Consider the following 20,742-nt stretch of genomic DNA (forward strand, 5'->3'; position numbering starts at 1 on the left):
TCTGATCTCGGAAGCTAAGCAGGTTTGGGCCTGGTTAGTACTTGGATGGGAGACCGCCTGGGAATACCAGGTGCTGTAAGCTTTTTGGAAATTTTTCACTTAGTTTATAATAATTTTGCCAAAAAATAGAGTCAATGCCCGATCTCTGAATCTTAGCAGGTTTAGGTCTGGTTAGTACTTTGATGAGAGACTGCCTAGGAATACCAGGTGCTTTAAGCTTTTGGGCTTTCTTTCCTACTTATATAATGTACTGGCGATAAGATTGGCTGCTCTTTAAATAGCCCTCTCTTTGCAGCAGACTTCACTTACGGCCATACCAACCTGGCTATGCCCGATGTCGTCTGATCTCGGAAGCTAAGCAGGTTTGGGCCTGGTTAGTACTTGGATGGGAGACCGCCTGGGAATACCAGGTGCTGTAAGCTTTTTGGAAATTTTTCACTTAGTTTATAATAATTTTGCCAAAAAATAGAGTCAATGCCCGATCTCTGAATCTTAGCAGGTTTAGGTCTGGTTAGTACTTTGATGAGAGACTGCCTAGGAATACCAGGTGCTTTAAGCTTTTGGGTTTTCTTTCCTACTTATATAATGTACTGGCGATAAGATTGGCTGGTCTTTAAATAGCCCTCTCTTTGCAGCAGACTTTGCTTGCGGCCATACCAACCTGGCTATGCCCGATCTCGTCTGATCTCGGAAGCTAAGCAGGTTTGGGCCTGGTTAGTACTTGGATGGGAGACCGCCTGGGAATACCAGGTGCTGTAAGCTTTTTGGACATTTTTCACTTAGTTTATAATAATTTTGCCAAAAAATAGAGTCAATGCCCGATCTCTGAATATTTGCAGGTTTGGGCCTGGTTAGTACATGGATGGGAGACTGCCTGGGAATACCAGGTGCTTTAATCTTTTTGGAAAATTTCACGAATTATATAATAATCTTTCATTAAAAAAAAAAAAAAAAAGAGTCAATGCCCGATCTCTGAATCTTAGCAGGTTTAGGTCTGGTTAGTACTTTGATGAGAGACTGCCTAGGAATACCAGGTGCTTTAAGCTTTTGGGCTTTCTTTCCTACTTATATAATGTACTGGCGATAAGATTGGCTGCTCTTTAAATAGCCCTCTCTTTGCAGCAGACTTCGCTTACGGCCATACCAACCTGGCTATGCCCGATCTCGTCTGATCTCGGAAGCTAAGCAGGTTTGGGCCTGGTTAGTACTTGGATGGGAGACCGCCTGGGAATACCAGGTGCTGTAAGCTTTTTGGACATTTTTCACTTAGTTTATAATAATTTTGCCAAAAAATAGAGTCAATGCCCGATCTCTGAATCTTAGCAGGTTTAGGTCTGGTTAGTACTTTGATGAGAGACTGCCTAGGAATACCAGGTGCTTTAAGCTTTTGGGTTTTCTTTCCTACTTATATAATGTACTGGCGATAAGATTGGCTGGTCTTTAAATAGCCCTCTCTTTGCAGCAGACTTCGCTTACGGCCATACCAACCTGGCTATGCCCGATCTAGTCTGATCTCGGAAGCTAAGCAGGTTTGGGCCTGGTTAGTACTTGGATGGGAGACCGCCTGGGAATATCAGGTGCTGTAAGCTTTTTGGACATTTTTCACTTAGTATATAATAATTTTGCCAAAAAATAGAGTCAATGCCTAATCTCTTAATATTAGCAGGTTTGGGCCTGGTTAGTACATGGATGGGAGACTGCCTGGGAATACCAGGTGCTGTAAGCTTTTTGGACATTTTTCACTTAGTATATAATAATTTTGCCAAAAAATAGAGTCAATGCCCGATCTCTGAATATTTGCAGGTTTGGGCCTGGTTAGTACATGGATGGGAGACTGCCTGGGAATACCAGGTGCTTTAATCTTTTTGGAAAATTTCACGAATTATATAATAATCTTTCATTAAAAAAAAAAAAAAAAAAAAAAAGAGTCAATGCCCGATCTCTGAATCTTAGCAGGTTTAGGTCTGGTTAGTACTTTGATGAGAGACTGCCTAGGAATACCAGGTGCTTTAAGCTTTTGGGCTTTCTTTCCTACTTATATAATGTACTGGCGATAAGATTGGCTGCTCTTTAAATAGCCCTCTCTTTGCAGCAGACTTCGCTTACGGCCATACCAACCTGGCTATGCCCGATCTCGTCTGATCTCGGAAGCTAAGCAGGTTTGGGCCTGGTTAGTACTTGGATGGGAGACCGCCTGGGAATATCAGGAGCTGTAAGCTTTTTGGACATTTTTCACTTAGTATATAATAATTTTGCCAAAAAATAGAGTCAATGCCTGATCTCTGAATATTAGCAGGTTTGGGCCTGGTTAGTACATGGATGGGAGACTGCCTGGGAATACCAGGTGCTTTAATCTTTTTGGAAAATTTCACGAATTATATAATAATCTTTCATTAAAAAAAAAAAAAAAAAAAAAAAAAGAGTCAATGCCCGATCTCTGAATCTTAGCAGGTTTAGGTCTGGTTAGTACTTTGATGAGAGACTGCCTAGGAATACCAGGTGCTTTAAGCTTTTGGGCTTTCTTTCCTACTTATATAATGTACTGGCGATAAGATTGGCTGCTCTTTAAATAGCCCTCTCTTTGCAGCAGACTTCGCTTACGGCCATACCAACCTGGCTATGCCCGATGTCGTCTGATCTCGGAAGCTAAGCAGGTTTGGGCCTGGTTAGTACTTGGATGGGAGACCGCCTGGGAATACCAGGTGCTGTAAGCTTTTTGGAAATTTTTCACTTAGTTTATAATAATTTTGCCAAAAAATAGAGTCAATGCCCGATCTCTGAATCTTAGCAGGTTTAGGTCTGGTTAGTACTTTGATGAGAGACTGCCTAGGAATACCAGGTGCTTTAAGCTTTTGGGTTTTCTTTCCTACTTATATAATGTACTGGCGATAAGATTGGCTGGTCTTTAAATAGCCCTCTCTTTGCAGCAGACTGCGCTTGCGGCCATACCAACCTGGCTATGCCCGATCTCGTCTGATCTCGGAAGCTAAGCAGGTTTGGGCCTGGTTAGTACTTGGATGGGAGACCGCCTGGGAATACCAGGTGCTGTAAGCTTTTTGGACATTTTTCACTTAGTTTATAATAATTTTGCCAAAAAATAGAGTCAATGCCCGATCTCTGAATATTTGCAGGTTTGGGCCTGGTTAGTACATGGATGGGAGACTGCCTGGGAATACCAGGTGCTTTAATCTTTTTGGAAAATTTCACGAATTATATAATAATCTTTCATTAAAAAAAAAAAAAAAAAGAGTCAATGCCCGATCTCTGAATCTTAGCAGGTTTAGGTCTGGTTAGTACTTTGATGAGAGACTGCCTAGGAATACCAGGTGCTTTAAGCTTTTGGGCTTTCTTTCCTACTTATATAATGTACTGGCGATAAGATTGGCTGCTCTTTAAATAGCCCTCTCTTTGCAGCAGACTTCGCTTACGGCCATACCAACCTGGCTATGCCCGATCTCGTCTGATCTCGGAAGCTAAGCAGGTTTGGGCCTGGTTAGTACTTGGATAGGAGACCGCCTGGGAATACCAGGTGCTGTAAGCTTTTTGGACATTTTTCACTTAGTTTATAATAATTTTGCCAAAAAATAGAGTCAATGCCCGATCTCTGAATCTTAGCAGGTTTAGGTCTGGTTAGTACTTTGATGAGAGACTGCCTAGGAATACCAGGTGCTTTAAGCTTTTGGGTTTTCTTTCCTACTTATATAATGTACTGGCGATAAGATTGGCTGGTCTTTAAATAGCCCTCTCTTTGCAGCAGACTTCGCTTACGGCCATACCAACCTGGCTATGCCCGATCTAGTCTGATCTCGGAAGCTAAGCAGGTTTGGGCCTGGTTAGTACTTGGATGGGAGACCGCCTGGGAATATCAGGTGCTGTAAGCTTTTTGGACATTTTTCACTTAGTATATAATAATTTTGCCAAAAAATAGAGTCAATGCCTAATCTCTGAATATTAGCAGGTTTGGGCCTGGTTAGTACATGGATGGGAGACTGCCTGGGAATACCAGGTGCTGTAAGCTTTTTGGACATTTTTCACTTAGTATATAATAATTTTGCCAAAAAATAGAGTCAATGCCCGATCTCTGAATATTTGCAGGTTTGGGCCTGGTTAGTACATGGATGGAAGACTGCCTGGGAATACCAGGTGCTTTAATCTTTTTGGAAAATTCCACGAATTATATAATAATCTTTCATTAAAAAAAAAAAAAAAAAAAAAAAAAAGAGTCAATGCCCGATCTCTGAATCTTAGCAGGTTTAGGTCTGGTTAGTACTTTGATGAGAGACTGCCTAGGAATACCAGGTGCTTTAAGCTTTTGGGCTTTCTTTCCTACTTATATAATGTACTGGCGATAAGATTGGCTGCTCTTTAAATAGCCCTCTCTTTGCAGCAGACTTCGCTTACGGCCATACCAACCTGGCTATGCCCGATGTCGTCTGATCTCGGAAGCTAAGCAGGTTTGGGCCTGGTTAGTACTTGGATGGGAGACCGCCTGGGAATACCAGGTGCTGTAAGCTTTTTGGAAATTTTTCACTTAGTTTATAATAATTTTGCCAAAAAATAGAGTCAATGCCCGATCTCTGAATCTTAGCAGGTTTAGGTCTGGTTAGTACTTTGATGAGAGACTGCCTAGGAATACCAGGTGCTTTAAGCTTTTGGGTTTTCTTTCCTACTTATATAATGTACTGGCGATAAGATTGGCTGGTCTTTAAATAGCCCTCTCTTTGCAGCAGACTTCGCTTGCGGCCATACCAACCTGGCTATGCCCGATCTCGTCTGATCTCGGAAGCTAAGCAGGTTTGGGCCTGGTTAGTACTTGGATGGGAGACCGCCTGGGAATACCAGGTGCTGTAAGCTTTTTGGACATTTTTCACTTAGTTTATAATAATTTTGCCAAAAAATAGAGTCAATGCCCGATCTCTGAATATTTGCAGGTTTGGGCCTGGTTAGTACATGGATGGGAGACTGCCTGGGAATACCAGGTGCTTTAATCTTTTTGGAAAATTTCACGAATTATATAATAATCTTTCATTAAAAAAAAAAAAAAAAGAGTCAATGCCCGATCTCTGAATCTTAGCAGGTTTAGGTCTGGTTAGTACTTTGATGAGAGACTGCCTAGGAATACCAGGTGCTTTAAGCTTTTGGGCTTTCTTTCCTACTTATATAATGTACTGGCGATAAGATTGGCTGCTCTTTAAATAGCCCTCTCTTTGCAGCAGACTTCGCTTACGGCCATACCAACCTGGCTATGCCCGATCTCGTCTGATCTCGGAAGCTAAGCAGGTTTGGGCCTGGTTAGTACTTGGATGGGAGACCGCCTGGGAATACCAGGTGCTGTAAGCTTTTTGGACATTTTTCACTTAGTTTATAATAATTTTGCCAAAAAATAGAGTCAATGCCCGATCTCTGAATCTTAGCAGGTTTAGGTCTGGTTAGTACTTTGATGAGAGACTGCCTAGGAATACCAGGTGCTTTAAGCTTTTGGGTTTTCTTTCCTACTTATATAATGTACTGGCGATAAGATTGGCTGGTCTTTAAATAGCCCTCTCTTTGCAGCAGACTTCGCTTACGGCCATACCAACCTGGCTATGCCCGATCTAGTCTGATCTCGGAAGCTAAGCAGGTTTGGGCCTGGTTAGTACTTGGATGGGAGACCGCCTGGGAATATCAGGTGCTGTAAGCTTTTTGGACATTTTTCACTTAGTATATAATAATTTTGCCAAAAAATAGAGTCAATGCCTAATCTCTGAATATTAGCAGGTTTGGGCCTGGTTAGTACATGGATGGGAGACTGCCTGGGAATACCAGGTGCTGTAAGCTTTTTGGACATTTTTCACTTAGTATATAATAATTTTGCCAAAAAATAGAGTCAATGCCCGATCTCTGAATATTTGCAGGTTTGGGCCTGGTTAGTACATGGATGGGAGACTGCCTGGGAATACCAGGTGCTTTAATCTTTTTGGAAAATTTCACGAATTATATAATAATCTTTCATTAAAAAAAAAAAAAAAAAAAAAAAGAGTCAATGCCCGATCTCTGAATCTTAGCAGGTTTAGGTCTGGTTAGTACTTTGATGAGAGACTGCCTAGGAATACCAGGTGCTTTAAGCTTTTGGGCTTTCTTTCCTACTTATATAATGTACTGGCGATAAGATTGGCTGCTCTTTAAATAGCCCTCTCTTTGCAGCAGACTTCGCTTACGGCCATACCAACCTGGCTATGCCCGATCTCGTCTGATCTCGGAAGCTAAGCAGGTTTGGGCCTGGTTAGTACTTGGATGGGAGACCGCCTGGGAATATCAGGAGCTGTAAGCTTTTTGGACATTTTTCACTTAGTATATAATAATTTTGCCAAAAAATAGAGTCAATGCCTGATCTCTGAATATTAGCAGGTTTGGGCCTGGTTAGTACATGGATGGGAGACTGCCTGGGAATACCAGGTGCTTTAATCTTTTTGGAAAATTTCACGAATTATATAATAATCTTTCATTAAAAAAAAAAAAAAAAAAAAAAAAAAGAGTCAATGCCCGATCTCTGAATCTTAGCAGGTTTAGGTCTGGTTAGTACTTTGATGAGAGACTGCCTAGGAATACCAGGTGCTTTAAGCTTTTGGGCTTTCTTTCCTACTTATATAATGTACTGGCGATAAGATTGGCTGCTCTTTAAATAGCCCTCTCTTTGCAGCAGACTTCGCTTACGGCCATACCAACCTGGCTATGCCCGATGTCGTCTGATCTCGGAAGCTAAGCAGGTTTGGGCCTGGTTAGTACTTGGATGGGAGACCGCCTGGGAATACCAGGTGCTGTAAGCTTTTTGGAAATTTTTCACTTAGTTTATAATAATTTTGCCAAAAAATAGAGTCAATGCCCGATCTCTGAATCTTAGCAGGTTTAGGTCTGGTTAGTACTTTGATGAGAGACTGCCTAGGAATACCAGGTGCTTTAAGCTTTTGGGTTTTCTTTCCTACTTATATAATGTACTGGCGATAAGATTGGCTGGTCTTTAAATAGCCCTCTCTTTGCAGCAGACTGCGCTTGCGGCCATACCAACCTGGCTATGCCCGATCTCGTCTGATCTCGGAAGCTAAGCAGGTTTGGGCCTGGTTAGTACTTGGATGGGAGACCGCCTGGGAATACCAGGTGCTGTAAGCTTTTTGGACATTTTTCACTTAGTTTATAATAATTTTGCCAAAAAATAGAGTCAATGCCCGATCTCTGAATATTTGCAGGTTTGGGCCTGGTTAGTACATGGATGGGAGACTGCCTGGGAATACCAGGTGCTTTAATCTTTTTGGAAAATTTCACGAATTATATAATAATCTTTCATTAAAAAAAAAAAAAAAAAGAGTCAATGCCCGATCTCTGAATCTTAGCAGGTTTAGGTCTGGTTAGTACTTTGATGAGAGACTGCCTAGGAATACCAGGTGCTTTAAGCTTTTGGGCTTTCTTTCCTACTTATATAATGTACTGGCGATAAGATTGGCTGCTCTTTAAATAGCCCTCTCTTTGCAGCAGACTTCGCTTACGGCCATACCAACCTGGCTATGCCCGATCTCGTCTGATCTCGGAAGCTAAGCAGGTTTGGGCCTGGTTAGTACTTGGATAGGAGACCGCCTGGGAATACCAGGTGCTGTAAGCTTTTTGGACATTTTTCACTTAGTTTATAATAATTTTGCCAAAAAATAGAGTCAATGCCCGATCTCTGAATCTTAGCAGGTTTAGGTCTGGTTAGTACTTTGATGAGAGACTGCCTAGGAATACCAGGTGCTTTAAGCTTTTGGGTTTTCTTTCCTACTTATATAATGTACTGGCGATAAGATTGGCTGGTCTTTAAATAGCCCTCTCTTTGCAGCAGACTTCGCTTATGGCCATACCAACCTGGCTATGCCCGATCTAGTCTGATCTCGGAAGCTAAGCAGGTTTGGGCCTGGTTAGTACTTGGATGGGAGACCGCCTGGGAATATCAGGTGCTGTAAGCTTTTTGGACATTTTTCACTTAGTATATAATAATTTTGCCAAAAAATAGAGTCAATGCCTAATCTCTGAATATTAGCAGGTTTGGGCCTGGTTAGTACATGGATGGGAGACTGCCTGGGAATACCAGGTGCTGTAAGCTTTTTGGACATTTTTCACTTAGTATATAATAATTTTGCCAAAAAATAGAGTCAATGCCCGATCTCTGAATATTTGCAGGTTTGGGCCTGGTTAGTACATGGATGGGAGACTGCCTGGGAATACCAGGTGCTTTAATCTTTTTGGAAAATTTCACGAATTATATAATAATCTTTCATTAAAAAAAAAAAAAAAAAAAAAAAGAGTCAATGCCCGATCTCTGAATCTTAGCAGGTTTAGGTCTGGTTAGTACTTTGATGAGAGACTGCCTAGGAATACCAGGTGCTTTAAGCTTTTGGGCTTTCTTTCCTACTTATATAATGTACTGGCGATAAGATTGGCTGCTCTTTAAATAGCCCTCTCTTTGCAGCAGACTTCGCTTACGGCCATACCAACCTGGCTATGCCCGATCTCGTCTGATCTCGGAAGCTAAGCAGGTTTGGGCCTGGTTAGTACTTGGATGGGAGACCGCCTGGGAATATCAGGAGCTGTAAGCTTTTTGGACATTTTTCACTTAGTATATAATAATTTTGCCAAAAAATAGAGTCAATGCCTGATCTCTGAATATTAGCAGGTTTGGGCCTGGTTAGTACATGGATGGGAGACTGCCTGGGAATACCAGGTGCTTTAATCTTTTTGGAAAATTTCACGAATTATATAATAATCTTTCATTAAAAAAAAAAAAAAAAAAAAAAAAAGAGTCAATGCCCGATCTCTGAATCTTAGCAGGTTTAGGTCTGGTTAGTACTTTGATGAGAGACTGCCTAGGAATACCAGGTGCTTTAAGCTTTTGGGCTTTCTTTCCTACTTATATAATGTACTGGCGATAAGATTGGCTGCTCTTTAAATAGCCCTCTCTTTGCAGCAGACTTCGCTTACGGCCATACCAACCTGGCTATGCCCGATGTCGTCTGATCTCGGAAGCTAAGCAGGTTTGGGCCTGGTTAGTACTTGGATGGGAGACCGCCTGGGAATACCAGGTGCTGTAAGCTTTTTGGAAATTTTTCACTTAGTTTATAATAATTTTGCCAAAAAATAGAGTCAATGCCCGATCTCTGAATCTTAGCAGGTTTAGGTCTGGTTAGTACTTTGATGAGAGACTGCCTAGGAATACCAGGTGCTTTAAGCTTTTGGGTTTTCTTTCCTACTTATATAATGTACTGGCGATAAGATTGGCTGGTCTTTAAATAGCCCTCTCTTTGCAGCAGACTGCGCTTGCGGCCATACCAACCTGGCTATGCCCGATCTCGTCTGATCTCGGAAGCTAAGCAGGTTTGGGCCTGGTTAGTACTTGGATGGGAGACCGCCTGGGAATACCAGGTGCTGTAAGCTTTTTGGACATTTTTCACTTAGTTTATAATAATTTTGCCAAAAAATAGAGTCAATGCCCGATCTCTGAATATTTGCAGGTTTGGGCCTGGTTAGTACATGGATGGGAGACTGCCTGGGAATACCAGGTGCTTTAATCTTTTTGGAAAATTTCACGAATTATATAATAATCTTTCATTAAAAAAAAAAAAAAAAAGAGTCAATGCCCGATCTCTGAATCTTAGCAGGTTTAGGTCTGGTTAGTACTTTGATGAGAGACTGCCTAGGAATACCAGGTGCTTTAAGCTTTTGGGCTTTCTTTCCTACTTATATAATGTACTGGCGATAAGATTGGCTGCTCTTTAAATAGCCCTCTCTTTGCAGCAGACTTCGCTTACGGCCATACCAACCTGGCTATGCCCGATCTCGTCTGATCTCGGAAGCTAAGCAGGTTTGGGCCTGGTTAGTACTTGGATGGGAGACCGCCTGGGAATACCAGGTGCTGTAAGCTTTTTGGACATTTTTCACTTAGTTTATAATAATTTTGCCAAAAAATAGAGTCAATGCCCGATCTCTGAATCTTAGCAGGTTTAGGCCTGGTTAGTACTTTGATGAGAGACTGCCTAGGAATACCAGGTGCTTTAAGCTTTTGGGTTTTCTTTCCTACTTATATAATGTACTGGCGATAAGATTGGCTGGTCTTTAAATAGCCCTCTCTTTGCAGCAGACTTCGCTTACGGCCATACCAACCTGAGGGCGCTAGAGAGCTAGTGAGAAACAGGAAGTGTGTTGGCTATAGGGAGGTGAGAAAGGCTCACCCAAACTTTTGTGTTGTTTTTTTGCGTTGTTTTTGTTCAAGATAAGTATTTTTGTTTCTAGTTTTTTGTGTTATTTGTCCTCCCAACAGCTTTGCTGTTTGGGAGGGATCGTTTTAGTTTTGTGTTTTTTGTTAAAATGGACGGATTAACGGCTACAGACATGGATTTGGCAAAAAAGACAAGGCAGCTAACTGAAAATGGACTTTATCAAAGACAACGAGAAAAGGATTACCCAGAAAGGCGAATGAAACGGATCTATACCAAGGAAGCAACGGTAGTGATTGATTTGACGGAGGTACAAGATGGGAGAGCAGAGGACATTATAGAAGCATTGAAAGACAAGATCGAAGTGACTAGCATACTAGCGGTAAGACCAAAAATGATGAAACAATATGAAATTACATTGGAAAAAGAGGAAGATATTGAGAAACTGGAAGAAGGATTGATGATTAAAGGAAAGACTTGTGAAATTAAAAAGTTGAACAATAAGGATTTTGCTGTATCTTTCATGCATCTGCCTGCTTACTTGGAGGATGACGATATTTTAAAGAAGCTGGAGGGATGGGGGGTGACTCCTATCTCACAGATCAAAAGGAGATTCTACCCAGGCACCCGCATTGAGGATGGAACGAGGTTCCTGAGAGTACGGTTTCCAAAAGAGGTGGCTTCCCTGCCCTACAGCACGAGAATGGAGACGGAAGAAGGACCTCAGTATTTCAGGGTGATACATAGCCAGCAGGTGAGAACCTGTAGGTTATGTATGAGCCCTGAACACATGATGAAGGACTGTCCTGACTTCAAATGCTATAAGTGCTCGGAAAGGGGACATTTCGCGAGGGACTGTAATGCGGTGAGGTGCCCGGACTGCAGGCTTGTGTTAAACAAGTGCGAGTGCTGGTTCGGAGAACAACATCAGGAGGAAGAGCAGGGGTGTGGGCAGATGCATGAGGAAGCCGGTGAAGAGGAGCTACACGAAAACACGGAAGGGACACCAAGAGAGGATACCACAAGCACGGACGTTGAAGAGGAAAGTGAAAGGACTGGATCAACGCAGTGCAGTGAGGAAACGGGGTCACTGATGGAAATAACTGATACTTTACAGATTCAACTGGAAAAGACAGAGGATCAGGAGTGGGTCAGCGAGGATGGGAGAATGGACAAAGACAGTGAATGCATCGACGATGCCGGCACTACAGGAATCAATAAAAGAAGAAGACAAACTAAGGTAACACCAAATTTAGAGAAAGCCAAAAGAAAAGTATTAAAACAAGGATGTGATGAAAAACAAGACAGTGGGGAAATGGTAAAGGAAGGAGAGTGAATGAACTGACAAAATGGGGATTTTATGGCTTTTATTTTATTTTATGGTGCTGAAAATTGTGACTTTTAATGCTAGAGGATTAATGAATGTTTATAAATTTGAAAAGGTGAAGGAATTGTGTCGAAATGAAGATGTGATTTTATTGCAAGAGACAAACTGGAAAGAGAATGTTATGGAGGATATTAGAAAAATATGGGAAGGGGAATTACTTGTTAACAATGAAGAGGAAAAAATGGGAGGAGGAGTGGCGGTTTTAATAAGAAAAGACAGAGGTATAAAGACAAAACTTATATATAATGATAAAAAAGGAAAATGTATGGTGGTAGAAATCGAAATGGAAGAAGACAAATTTGTTCTAGTGAACGTGCACGCTCCCAATGGAGAAAAAGAAAAGAAAATATACTTTAATGTTTTAGCTGATGTAATTGAAAAATGGGGGAAGGTGGTGATTGCAGGGGATTTTAACACTGTTTTTAGTAAAATGGATATGGCAAATGGGATGGTTTTTAAATCGGATGGGGGTAGAAAAGAATTAAGGTCATTGATGGAAGAGAAAAATATGATTGATGTGTGGCGGGAAAGAAATGGAAAAAAGAAGGAATTTTCAAGAAGACAGTTGGTGGGGAATTTTATGTGCCAAACCAGAATAGACTATTTTTTAAGTACCAGAAATCTTGAATGTTTCATTGATGGAATATTTTACAAAGAAACGACCTTAAGCGATCACAAAATGGTTTTAATGACGATGGATTTTAAAAGACAAACAAAGGGACCTGGGGTGTGGATTTTAAACACTGAGGTTTTAAAGAATGAAAGTTTTAAAAAAGAGATTGAAATGATATTAGATGGGAGGAAAAAAGACCTGATGTATATGGAAGACAAAAGGCAATGGTGGGAAAATGTTAAGTATGATATTAAGAAATATTCTATGAACTACTGTAATTTATTACAAAAGGTTAAAAGAACCAAGGAGAGAGAAATAAGGAGAACTCTAAAAGAGGAGTTAAATAAAAACCAAGTAGATGTGCAAAAAGTAATTGAAATAGAAAATACGTTGAGAAAAATAGAAGAGGAGAAATGCAAGGGGGCAATGTTGAGAAGCAAAGCAAAATATACGGTGGAAGGGGAAAAATGTAACAGATTCTTTTTTAATCTTGAGAAAAGCAGGGGGAGAGCGGAAACAATTAAAGAACTTAAAAGTAGCAATGGAATGGTGGTCTCAGATACAGAGGGGATTTTAAAAGAAGTGAAATCATTTTATGAGGAACTTTTTAAGTCTGAGGGGGGAGATGAGGAAAAAAGGAATATTTTGTTGCAACAGATAACAAGGAAAGTTGGCGAACAGGATAAAAAAATATGTGAAAGGGAAATAGAAACTGAAGAGATCATACATGCCATAAATCAATTAAGAGTGAGGAAAAGCCCCGGAGTAGATGGTATTGGAAGTGAGTTTTACAAAGTTTTTAAAGAAAAAGTAAGCGTGATTTTAAATGAAATTTTTGAAGAAGTTTTTAAAAAAGAAAGAGTAAGCCCAAGAATGGGGCTAGGATTAATGAAAATAATATACAAGAAAAAAGGAGACAAAACTGAGCTGAAAAATTTTAGACCCATTACAATGCTAAACACTGATTTTAAAATTTTAGCCAAGGTCTTAGCAAACAGATTAAAAAATGTCATGCCAAATATAATAGAAACAAACCAGGCGTATGGAGTAAAGGCGAGAGATATAGCAGATGTTACTAGCAGCATTAGAGATATAGCAGGGTATATAAAAGAAAAAGGCAAAAGTGCTTATGTTATTAGTATGGATTTTGAAAAGGCTTTTGACAGAGTTGAACATGGCTTTTTATTTGCAGTTTTAAAGGAATTTGGGTTTGGGAATAATTTTATTAAATGGATTTCAGTTTTATACAGGGATATTTTTACAAAAGTAAAATGCAATGGTTTTTTAACTCAACCTTTTAAAGTTTTAAGATCCATAAGACAGGGGTGTCCATTGTCGGCACAGTTGTACTCATTGGTAGCAGAACCTTTAGGGCTTTTAATAAATAGAGAAAAAAGAATAAATGGAATACAAATGGAAGAGGGAGAAGAATTAAAGAAAATATTTCAATATGCTGATGACACGACAATTGTGGTTGAAAATGTAGAAAGTGTTAAAAGAGTGATGGAGAAAACAAAACTGTATTGTGAGGGTTCGGGTGCAAAGATAAATGAAGAAAAAACTGTATACATGAAATATGGAAGGGCAGAGGTTCTTACAGGGGTCTGTAAGTTTACAGAGGTGCAAGAAATAAAGATTTTAGGAATAATTGTAGCAAAGAATGAAAAGGAGGCTACGGACAGTATGTGGGAAGAGACGGTGGGAGGGATGGAAAGAAGACTGATTTTCTGGAGAAGCAGGTTTTTAAGTTTAAAAGGGAAAATTTTAGTTGTAAACATGCTAATGTTATCTAGAATGTGGTATACATTACATGTGATGCCATTGCCAGACTGGGTTTTTAAGAGAATAAAGAAATGTGTTTTAGAATTTTTATGGGACAAAAAGCCTCCAAGAATTGCATATTTTACACTGATTGGGAAACCGGGGGAGGGAGGGATGGGTTTGGTGGATGTAGAACAAAAACTGAAAAGCATGAGAGTAAAGGTGGTAAGAAAATATTTGGATGATACGAACAGAGCAGAGTGGAAGAGATTGATGGCTCTTTATTTAAATAAATGTGGGAATTTTAATTTGGGGGAAAATGTTTTATGGATGAAGCTTAAGAATTGGATGATGGAGGGGATCCCACCATTTTACAAAGAGGTTTTAAGCGCTTGGAGGCTTTTTTTAACAGAGGTGGATTTTAATCCGGAGGGGAGAGAAATGATTTTAAATCAACCTCTGTTTTTAAATGGGAAAATAAAGATGCAAGAGTATGATATCTATTTTAAGAAGTGGTTGCAAGCAGGGTTTGTAAAGGTGAGGGATGTTTTATGGGAATTTAAAGAGGGATTTTTACCACTTCAAGTGATCATAGATGCAATGGATGAGGAGAAGGAGGACTTTAATGTAAATGTTTTAAAAAGACAATATGAACAAGTAAAAAAAGCAATCCCAGGACAATGGCTGGAAGAAATTATTAAGGAGGGAGAAAAAGAAAAGAAAATGAGCGTGTTTCTAAAATGTAAAGACAATATGGTGAATTTTAATTTGGGTTCTGTTAAAATGTTTTATGGGTTTTTTATAAATAGAGTTTTTAAAAAACCTCTTGCCAATCAGTTATGGATAAGGCATTTTAATGAAATTGAAGAGGAAGATATATGGAAGAACATGACATGGAAATGGTTGGATGTGGATTTACAAAGTTTTGATTATTTTATTAGACAAAATGTGATTTTTACTGAAATGAGATTGTGTGCAATGCAGAAAGAAACTAATGCCCAATGCAGAGTTTGTAAAAAAGAAGATGAAGGAATTTTACATTTGTTTTTATTCTGTGAGAAGTTGAGCCCATTTTTTAAGGAATTAAAGGAAATAATCAAAGACTTAAGAGATAATGAGGGGGACTGTAACTGGAATAGATTTTTTATGTTGGGAATGGCAGAGAATACAGCAAACAAGAAACTAATTAATTTGTTTTTAATTTTGGCCAAAAAAGCAATATGGAAAAGAAGGAATATAGTCAAAAACAGAGATTTTATTGCTAACCTATGGTTGATTTTTAAACAGTTGGTTGAAGATTATGTAAAAATGCTGTACAGTTATTTTAAACTGGAAAACAAGATGGGGGATTTTTATGGAATTTTTACGAAGGAGGTTACATATATTTTAAAACAAAAGCACTTTTATATGCCAAGAGAAGATTAAAGAATTTGATGAAGTTGTGAATTTAGATGTTTTTGGTTTTTAGTGTTATGCATATTTTGGAAAAATGCTTTTGTGAAATGCTTTTGTTTTTATGAAAATTTCCCTGTAACAGCTTTAAAGTCTTGTACACAACTTATATTTTGACTGTGAATAAAAAAAAAAAAAAAAAAAAAAAAAAAAAAAAGCGTGGTGCTAATAACGCCAAGGTCACGGGTTCGATCCCCGTACTGGCCAGCTGTTTTTATTGTCTGGGGGCTCATCTCTGCTCTGCTCTTCTCCTGTGACAAAGAGTAGGGTGATCTCACTGAAATCCCTGCTTGCTAAGCAGGAGCTTGTTGTGGCCGAAATAGCTCAGTTGGGAGAGCGTTAGACTGAAGATCTAAAGGTCCCTGGTTCGATCCCGGGTTTCGGCAAAATCTCCCACTCATTTCCGCTTTTTGAGGCGGGCCAGTGACCAAAAATCACTGGGTTCCAACTTCTCTGTATAACTGCTTCCCCACTGCCACGGAGCTATCTGTTTCCCAGTTGGCCACCAAACAAGCAGTTTTGGTTCCATGGTGTAATGGTCAGCACTCTGGGCTTTGAATCCAGCGATCTGAGTTCGAATCTCGGTGGAACCTGTGTGCTTTCTTGCCGCAGGAAAAGAAAAAAACAGCACTAGTTTGGCACTGGTGACAGTCTTTGTGGCCCTGTGAGCAATGGCTGCTCCAGGTAAGGTTTCATGGTGTAATGGTTAGCACTCTGAATCCAGTGATCCGAGTTCAAATCGCGGTGGGACCACTTTTTGCAACCAATTTGTGCAGGACCATGTCTGAAATACTTTTTGGCAGCTTTGAGTCCAAAAAAATTAACTAACGTAGAGACTGTGGCAGCATTGCATCGATGCCCAGTCGGTCTCTTTAGGGCAGTGGTTCTCAAACCTGTCCTGGAGGCACCCCTGCCCTGCACAGTTTGATTGTCTGCCTTATTAGACACACCCAAATAAGGTCTTGCGGTCTCTATCAATGAGTTGATGATTTGAAACAGGTGTGATAGATGAGGGAAACATTCAAAATGTGTAGGGCAGGGGTGCCTCCAGGACAGGTTTGAAAACCACTGCTTTAGGGAACTGTGTGTAAAATGGCAATGTTTTGCAACCAATTTGCACAGGACCATGTCTGAAATACTTTTTGGCAGCTGTGAGACCCAAAAAAAGCTAACGTGGGAGTGTCGCAGCATTACGTCAGTGCTAGACACACCCAAATCAGGTCTTGCAGTTTCTATTAATGAGCTGATGATTTGAAACTGGTGTGTTAGATGAGGGGAAATGCAAAATGTGCAGGGCAGGGATGCCTCCAGGACAGGATTGAAAACCACTGATTTAGGAATGTGTGAGTAAAAGGGCATGAGCCAACTTGGAGAATGCGGGCATCGATCCCGCTACCTCTCGCATGCTAAGCGAGCGCTCTACCATTTGAGCTAATTCCCCTGGCCTTTCAAGAATGACGAGCATAGCTGCGAATGACCGGCTTGATGCAAAGAGGCCGTCCCTCCTCTAGGCTTGCACCTTTGCACTGGCCGCGATTGTGTTGTCGAATTAACAAAGAGATTTAGCTTTTGTGTTAAAGGACCTTCTCGGTCTTGTTACGCCAGTATGCATGTGCGGATTCTTGTATTATGCAGACTACCTTGCATCACTCGGGTCACGCAGACAACTTCTCACCTCTTTTTTCTCACACTGACTTAAAGAATAAGGAAGCGGTTCTCCATTCCAGTCCTCGCTCCCCAAAGGTCTGCATATGTTGCATGTCTCTCTTTGTTAGCACACCTGATTCGGATAATCAGCTCATTAGAAGTGAGCTCCTTGCGATTGACATGGTCCCTACACAGTGTTCATTGCTCCCCACTCCCTGAGCAGGGGAAATCCGTCGAAGTTTACTTCACTTTGGAACATTGGTTCACGGATTTGCGCTGCGCAACGTCTTCACACATGGACAAGTGTGACATCATATACCTCTGTACACCTCTGTGTTAGTCACTTTGAACTGAACGTACACGTATGCTTTGAACTTGAATCACGGAGGGATGTCATGTGATGTCCACTTCTCAGGGCACTTACGTTTGAATGGAACAAATGTCTGAAGCTATACGAGAAACATACAAAATGTGAAGAGCAGGGGGCTCGAGGACTGGAATTGAGAACCGCTGGTCTAAGTGACATCTGACAGTTTCAGCTGTCCTCCCTAACATCCCTCTACATGTTAGATACAGCCACATTTTAGGTCAGTTAAGAGGCCAACTTGCGTTCGTTAGCCTTTAACACTGTCTCGAGGTCTTTGATTGCTTCCACGTTAGTTCATGTTCCTTCTTTTATTGATGCTGCAGTAGCTCTTTTTTCTCGGCCCAGCACAGGAAGGCTCGTTGGTCGAGGGGTATGATTCTCGCTTTGGGTGCGAGAGGTCCCGGGTTCAAATCCCGGACGAGCCCTTGGTCGGGATAAAACGTGAAGCTTTGTTGTCTCGTTGCGTTCACTAACATTGAGGCAGTTTTTTATTCAATCGGGTAGAGACAGATGGCGAAGGGAGGCCGGTTATCTCAGCTGGTTAGAGCGTGGTGCTAATAACGCCAAGGTCGCGGGTTCGATCCCCGTACTGGCCAGCTGTTTTTATTGTCTGGGGGCTCATCTCTGCTCTGCTCTTCTCCTGTGACAAAGAGTAGGGTGATCTCACTGAAATCCCTGCTTGCTAAGCAGGAGCTTGTTGTGGCCGAAATAGCTCAGTTGGGAGAGCGTTAGACTGAAGATCTAAAGGTCCCTGGTTCGATCCCGGGTTTCGGCAAAATCTCCCACTCATTTCCGCTTTTTGAGGCGGGCCAGTGACCAAAAATCACTGGGTTCCAACTTCTCTGTATAACTGCTTCCCCACTGCCACGGAGCTATCTGTTTCCCAGTTGGCCACCAAACAAGTAGTTTCGGTTCCATGGTGTAATGGTCAGCACTCTGGGCTTTGAATCCAGCGATCTGAGTTCAAATCTCGGTGGAACCTGTGTGCTTTCTTGCCGCAGGAAAAGAAAAAAACAGCACTAGTTTGGCACTGGTGACAGTCTTTGTGGCCCTGTGAGCAACGGCTGCTCCAGGTAAGGTTTCATGGTGTAATGGTTAGCACTCTGAATCCAGTGATCCGAGTTCAAATCGCGGTGGGACCACTTTTTGCAACCAATTTGCGCAGGACCATGTCTGAAATACTTTTTGGCAGCTTTGAGTCCAAAAAAATTAACTAACGTAGAGACTGTGGCAGCATTGCATCGATGCCCAGTCGGTCTCTTTAGGGCAGTGGTTCTCAAACCTGTCCTGGAGGCACCCCTGCCCTGCACAGTTTGATTGTCTGCCTTATTAGACACACCAAAATAAGGTCTTGCGGTCTCTATCAATGAGTTGATGATTTGAAACAGGTGTGATAGATGAGAGAAACATTCAAAATGTGTAGGGCAGGGGTGCCTCCAGGACAGGTTTGAAAACCACTGCTTTAGGGAACTGTGTGTAAAATGGCAATGTTTTGCAACCAATTTGCACAGGACCATGTCTGAAATACTTTTTGGCAGCTGTGAGACCCAAAAAAAGCTAACGTGGGAGTGTCGCAGCATTGCGTCAGTGCTAGACACACCCAAATCAGGTCTTGCAGTCTCTATTAATGAGCTGATGATTTGAAACTGGTGTGTTAGATGAGGGGAAATGCAAAATGTGCAGGGCAGGGATGCCTCCAGGACAGGATTGAAAACCACTGATTTAGGGATGTGTGAGTAAAAGGGCATGAGCCAACTTGGAGAATGCGGGCATCGATCCCGCTACCTCTCGCATGCTAAGCGAGCGCTCTACCATTTGAGCTAATTCCCCTGGCCTTTCAAGAATGACGAGCATAGCTGCGAATGACCGGCTTGATGCAAAGAGGCCGTCCCTCCTCTAGGCTTGCACCTTTGCACTGGCCGCGATTGTGTTGTCGAATTAACAAAGAGATTTAGCTTTTGTGTTAAAGGACCTTCTCGGTCTTGTTACGCCAGTATGCATGTGCGGATTCTTGTATTATGCAGACTACCTTGCATCACTCGGGTCACGCAGACAACTTCTCACCTCTTTTTTCTCACACTGACTTAAAGAATAAGGAAGCGGTTCTCCATTCCAGTCCTCGCTCCCCAAAGGTCTGCATATTTTGCATGTCTCTCTTTGTTAGCACACCTGATTCGGATAATCAGCTCATTAGAAGTGAGCTCCTTGCGATTGACATGGTCCCTACACAGTGTTCATTGCTCCCCACTCCCTGAGCAGGGGAAATCCGTCGAAGTTTACTTCACTTTGGAACATTGGTTCACGGATTTGCGCAGCGCAACGTCTTCACACATGGACAAGTGTGACATCATATACCTCTGTACACCTCTGTGTTAGTCACTTTGAACTGAACGTACACGTACGCTTTGAACTTGAATCACGGAGGGATGTCATGTGATGTCCACTTCTCAGGGCACTTACGTTTGAATGGAACAAATGTCTGAAGCTATACGAGAAACATACAAAATGTGAAGAGCAGGGGGCTCGAGGACTGGAATTGAGAACCGCTGGTCTAAGTGACATCTGACAGTTTCAGCTGTCCTCCCTAACATCCCTCTACATGTTAGATACAGCCACATTTTTAGGTCAGTTAAGAGGCCAACTTGCGTTCGTTAGCCTTTAACACTGTCTCGAGGTCTTTGATTGCTTCCACGTTAGTTCATGTTCCTTCTTTTATTGATGCTGCAGTAGCTCTTTTTTCTCAGCCCAGCACAGGAAGGCTCGTTGGTCTAGGGGTATGATTCTCGCTTTGGGTGCGAGAGGTCCCGGGTTCAAATCCCGGACGAGCCCTTGGTCGGGATAAAACGTGAAGCTTTGTTGTTTCGTTGCGTTCACTAACATTGAGGCAGTTTTTTATTCAATCGGGTAGAGACAGATGGCGAAGGGAGGCCGGTTAGCTCAGCTGGTTAGAGCGTGGTGCTAATAACGCCAAGGTCGCGGGTTCGATCCCCGTACTGGCCAGCTGTTTTTATTGTCTGGGGGCTCATCTCTGCTCTGCTCTTCTCCTGTGACAAAGAGTAGGGTGATCTCACTGAAATCCCTGCTTGCTAAGCAGGAGCTTGTTGTGGCCGAAATAGCTCAGTTGGGAGAGCGTTAGACTGAAGATCTAAAGGTCCCTGGTTCGATCCCGGGTTTCGGCAAAATCTCCCACTCATTTCCGCTTTTTGAGGCGGGCCAGTGACCAAAAATCACTGGGTTCCAACTTCTCTGTATAACTGCTTCCCCACTGCCACGGAGCTATCTGTTTCCCAGTTGGCCA

The 20,742-nt window shown here is 41.6% G+C and overlaps 34 non-coding genes across 34 annotated transcripts in view; 32 read left to right on the forward strand and 2 right to left on the reverse strand.

The window, feature by feature from the left end:
• The window catches only part of LOC128002895 (5S ribosomal RNA), a 119-nt gene extending 37 nt beyond the window's left edge, over positions 1 to 82 (forward strand). The window contains exon 1 of the ribosomal RNA XR_008175630.1: positions 1 to 82. This exon is cut by the window's left edge and continues 37 nt beyond it. This is a non-coding gene — a ribosomal RNA (5S ribosomal RNA).
• Positions 83 to 303: 221 nt separating this feature from the next.
• On the forward strand, positions 304 to 422 carry LOC128004470 (5S ribosomal RNA). The gene has a single exon (XR_008177159.1). It is a non-coding gene; the product is annotated as a 5S ribosomal RNA (ribosomal RNA).
• Positions 423 to 643: 221 nt separating this feature from the next.
• On the forward strand, positions 644 to 762 carry LOC127994707 (5S ribosomal RNA). The gene has a single exon (XR_008167680.1). It is a non-coding gene; the product is annotated as a 5S ribosomal RNA (ribosomal RNA).
• A 368-nt stretch (positions 763 to 1,130) lies between these two features.
• Positions 1,131 to 1,249, forward strand: LOC128009062 (5S ribosomal RNA). Its single transcript, XR_008180785.1, has one exon. It is a non-coding gene; the product is annotated as a 5S ribosomal RNA (ribosomal RNA).
• Positions 1,250 to 1,470: 221 nt separating this feature from the next.
• LOC128001579 (5S ribosomal RNA) lies at positions 1,471 to 1,589 on the forward strand. The gene has a single exon (XR_008174347.1). It is a non-coding gene; the product is annotated as a 5S ribosomal RNA (ribosomal RNA).
• A 511-nt stretch (positions 1,590 to 2,100) lies between these two features.
• On the forward strand, positions 2,101 to 2,219 carry LOC127999217 (5S ribosomal RNA). The gene has a single exon (XR_008172037.1). It is a non-coding gene; the product is annotated as a 5S ribosomal RNA (ribosomal RNA).
• A 376-nt stretch (positions 2,220 to 2,595) lies between these two features.
• Positions 2,596 to 2,714, forward strand: LOC128002896 (5S ribosomal RNA). The gene has a single exon (XR_008175631.1). It is a non-coding gene; the product is annotated as a 5S ribosomal RNA (ribosomal RNA).
• A 221-nt stretch (positions 2,715 to 2,935) lies between these two features.
• Positions 2,936 to 3,054, forward strand: LOC127994708 (5S ribosomal RNA). The gene has a single exon (XR_008167681.1). It is a non-coding gene; the product is annotated as a 5S ribosomal RNA (ribosomal RNA).
• A 368-nt stretch (positions 3,055 to 3,422) lies between these two features.
• On the forward strand, positions 3,423 to 3,541 carry LOC127998359 (5S ribosomal RNA). Its single transcript, XR_008171201.1, has one exon. It is a non-coding gene; the product is annotated as a 5S ribosomal RNA (ribosomal RNA).
• Positions 3,542 to 3,762: 221 nt separating this feature from the next.
• LOC128001580 (5S ribosomal RNA) lies at positions 3,763 to 3,881 on the forward strand. The gene has a single exon (XR_008174348.1). It is a non-coding gene; the product is annotated as a 5S ribosomal RNA (ribosomal RNA).
• Positions 3,882 to 4,395: 514 nt separating this feature from the next.
• Positions 4,396 to 4,514, forward strand: LOC128002897 (5S ribosomal RNA). The gene has a single exon (XR_008175632.1). It is a non-coding gene; the product is annotated as a 5S ribosomal RNA (ribosomal RNA).
• A 221-nt stretch (positions 4,515 to 4,735) lies between these two features.
• Positions 4,736 to 4,854, forward strand: LOC127994709 (5S ribosomal RNA). Its single transcript, XR_008167682.1, has one exon. It is a non-coding gene; the product is annotated as a 5S ribosomal RNA (ribosomal RNA).
• A 367-nt stretch (positions 4,855 to 5,221) lies between these two features.
• Positions 5,222 to 5,340, forward strand: LOC128009063 (5S ribosomal RNA). The gene has a single exon (XR_008180786.1). It is a non-coding gene; the product is annotated as a 5S ribosomal RNA (ribosomal RNA).
• Positions 5,341 to 5,561: 221 nt separating this feature from the next.
• On the forward strand, positions 5,562 to 5,680 carry LOC128001581 (5S ribosomal RNA). The gene has a single exon (XR_008174349.1). It is a non-coding gene; the product is annotated as a 5S ribosomal RNA (ribosomal RNA).
• A 511-nt stretch (positions 5,681 to 6,191) lies between these two features.
• LOC127999218 (5S ribosomal RNA) lies at positions 6,192 to 6,310 on the forward strand. The gene has a single exon (XR_008172038.1). It is a non-coding gene; the product is annotated as a 5S ribosomal RNA (ribosomal RNA).
• A 377-nt stretch (positions 6,311 to 6,687) lies between these two features.
• LOC128002898 (5S ribosomal RNA) lies at positions 6,688 to 6,806 on the forward strand. Its single transcript, XR_008175633.1, has one exon. It is a non-coding gene; the product is annotated as a 5S ribosomal RNA (ribosomal RNA).
• Positions 6,807 to 7,027: 221 nt separating this feature from the next.
• LOC127994710 (5S ribosomal RNA) lies at positions 7,028 to 7,146 on the forward strand. The gene has a single exon (XR_008167683.1). It is a non-coding gene; the product is annotated as a 5S ribosomal RNA (ribosomal RNA).
• Positions 7,147 to 7,514: 368 nt separating this feature from the next.
• On the forward strand, positions 7,515 to 7,633 carry LOC127998360 (5S ribosomal RNA). Its single transcript, XR_008171202.1, has one exon. It is a non-coding gene; the product is annotated as a 5S ribosomal RNA (ribosomal RNA).
• Positions 7,634 to 7,854: 221 nt separating this feature from the next.
• On the forward strand, positions 7,855 to 7,973 carry LOC128003290 (5S ribosomal RNA). The gene has a single exon (XR_008176015.1). It is a non-coding gene; the product is annotated as a 5S ribosomal RNA (ribosomal RNA).
• Positions 7,974 to 8,484: 511 nt separating this feature from the next.
• LOC127999219 (5S ribosomal RNA) lies at positions 8,485 to 8,603 on the forward strand. The gene has a single exon (XR_008172039.1). It is a non-coding gene; the product is annotated as a 5S ribosomal RNA (ribosomal RNA).
• A 376-nt stretch (positions 8,604 to 8,979) lies between these two features.
• Positions 8,980 to 9,098, forward strand: LOC128002900 (5S ribosomal RNA). The gene has a single exon (XR_008175635.1). It is a non-coding gene; the product is annotated as a 5S ribosomal RNA (ribosomal RNA).
• A 221-nt stretch (positions 9,099 to 9,319) lies between these two features.
• On the forward strand, positions 9,320 to 9,438 carry LOC127994712 (5S ribosomal RNA). Its single transcript, XR_008167685.1, has one exon. It is a non-coding gene; the product is annotated as a 5S ribosomal RNA (ribosomal RNA).
• A 368-nt stretch (positions 9,439 to 9,806) lies between these two features.
• Positions 9,807 to 9,925, forward strand: LOC128009064 (5S ribosomal RNA). The gene has a single exon (XR_008180787.1). It is a non-coding gene; the product is annotated as a 5S ribosomal RNA (ribosomal RNA).
• A 5,818-nt stretch (positions 9,926 to 15,743) lies between these two features.
• On the forward strand, positions 15,744 to 15,816 carry trnaf-gaa (transfer RNA phenylalanine (anticodon GAA)). The gene has a single exon. It is a non-coding gene; the product is annotated as a tRNA-Phe (tRNA).
• A 135-nt stretch (positions 15,817 to 15,951) lies between these two features.
• trnaq-uug (transfer RNA glutamine (anticodon UUG)) lies at positions 15,952 to 16,023 on the forward strand. The gene has a single exon. It is a non-coding gene; the product is annotated as a tRNA-Gln (tRNA).
• Positions 16,024 to 16,798: 775 nt separating this feature from the next.
• On the reverse strand, positions 16,799 to 16,871 carry trnaa-agc (transfer RNA alanine (anticodon AGC)). The gene has a single exon. It is a non-coding gene; the product is annotated as a tRNA-Ala (tRNA).
• Positions 16,872 to 17,797: 926 nt separating this feature from the next.
• Positions 17,798 to 17,869, forward strand: trnap-ugg (transfer RNA proline (anticodon UGG)). The gene has a single exon. It is a non-coding gene; the product is annotated as a tRNA-Pro (tRNA).
• Positions 17,870 to 17,966: 97 nt separating this feature from the next.
• trnai-aau (transfer RNA isoleucine (anticodon AAU)) lies at positions 17,967 to 18,040 on the forward strand. Its single transcript has one exon. It is a non-coding gene; the product is annotated as a tRNA-Ile (tRNA).
• Positions 18,041 to 18,146: 106 nt separating this feature from the next.
• On the forward strand, positions 18,147 to 18,219 carry trnaf-gaa (transfer RNA phenylalanine (anticodon GAA)). The gene has a single exon. It is a non-coding gene; the product is annotated as a tRNA-Phe (tRNA).
• A 135-nt stretch (positions 18,220 to 18,354) lies between these two features.
• On the forward strand, positions 18,355 to 18,426 carry trnaq-uug (transfer RNA glutamine (anticodon UUG)). Its single transcript has one exon. It is a non-coding gene; the product is annotated as a tRNA-Gln (tRNA).
• A 775-nt stretch (positions 18,427 to 19,201) lies between these two features.
• Positions 19,202 to 19,274, reverse strand: trnaa-agc (transfer RNA alanine (anticodon AGC)). Its single transcript has one exon. It is a non-coding gene; the product is annotated as a tRNA-Ala (tRNA).
• Positions 19,275 to 20,201: 927 nt separating this feature from the next.
• Positions 20,202 to 20,273, forward strand: trnap-ugg (transfer RNA proline (anticodon UGG)). Its single transcript has one exon. It is a non-coding gene; the product is annotated as a tRNA-Pro (tRNA).
• Positions 20,274 to 20,370: 97 nt separating this feature from the next.
• Positions 20,371 to 20,444, forward strand: trnai-aau (transfer RNA isoleucine (anticodon AAU)). Its single transcript has one exon. It is a non-coding gene; the product is annotated as a tRNA-Ile (tRNA).
• A 106-nt stretch (positions 20,445 to 20,550) lies between these two features.
• trnaf-gaa (transfer RNA phenylalanine (anticodon GAA)) lies at positions 20,551 to 20,623 on the forward strand. The gene has a single exon. It is a non-coding gene; the product is annotated as a tRNA-Phe (tRNA).
• Positions 20,624 to 20,742: the final 119 nt, after the last annotated feature.

The sequence above is a fragment of the Carassius gibelio genome, chromosome B22 (assembly GCF_023724105.1).
Source record: "Carassius gibelio isolate Cgi1373 ecotype wild population from Czech Republic chromosome B22, carGib1.2-hapl.c, whole genome shotgun sequence".
In the NCBI taxonomy this organism is placed as follows: Eukaryota; Metazoa; Chordata; class Actinopteri; order Cypriniformes; family Cyprinidae; genus Carassius; species Carassius gibelio.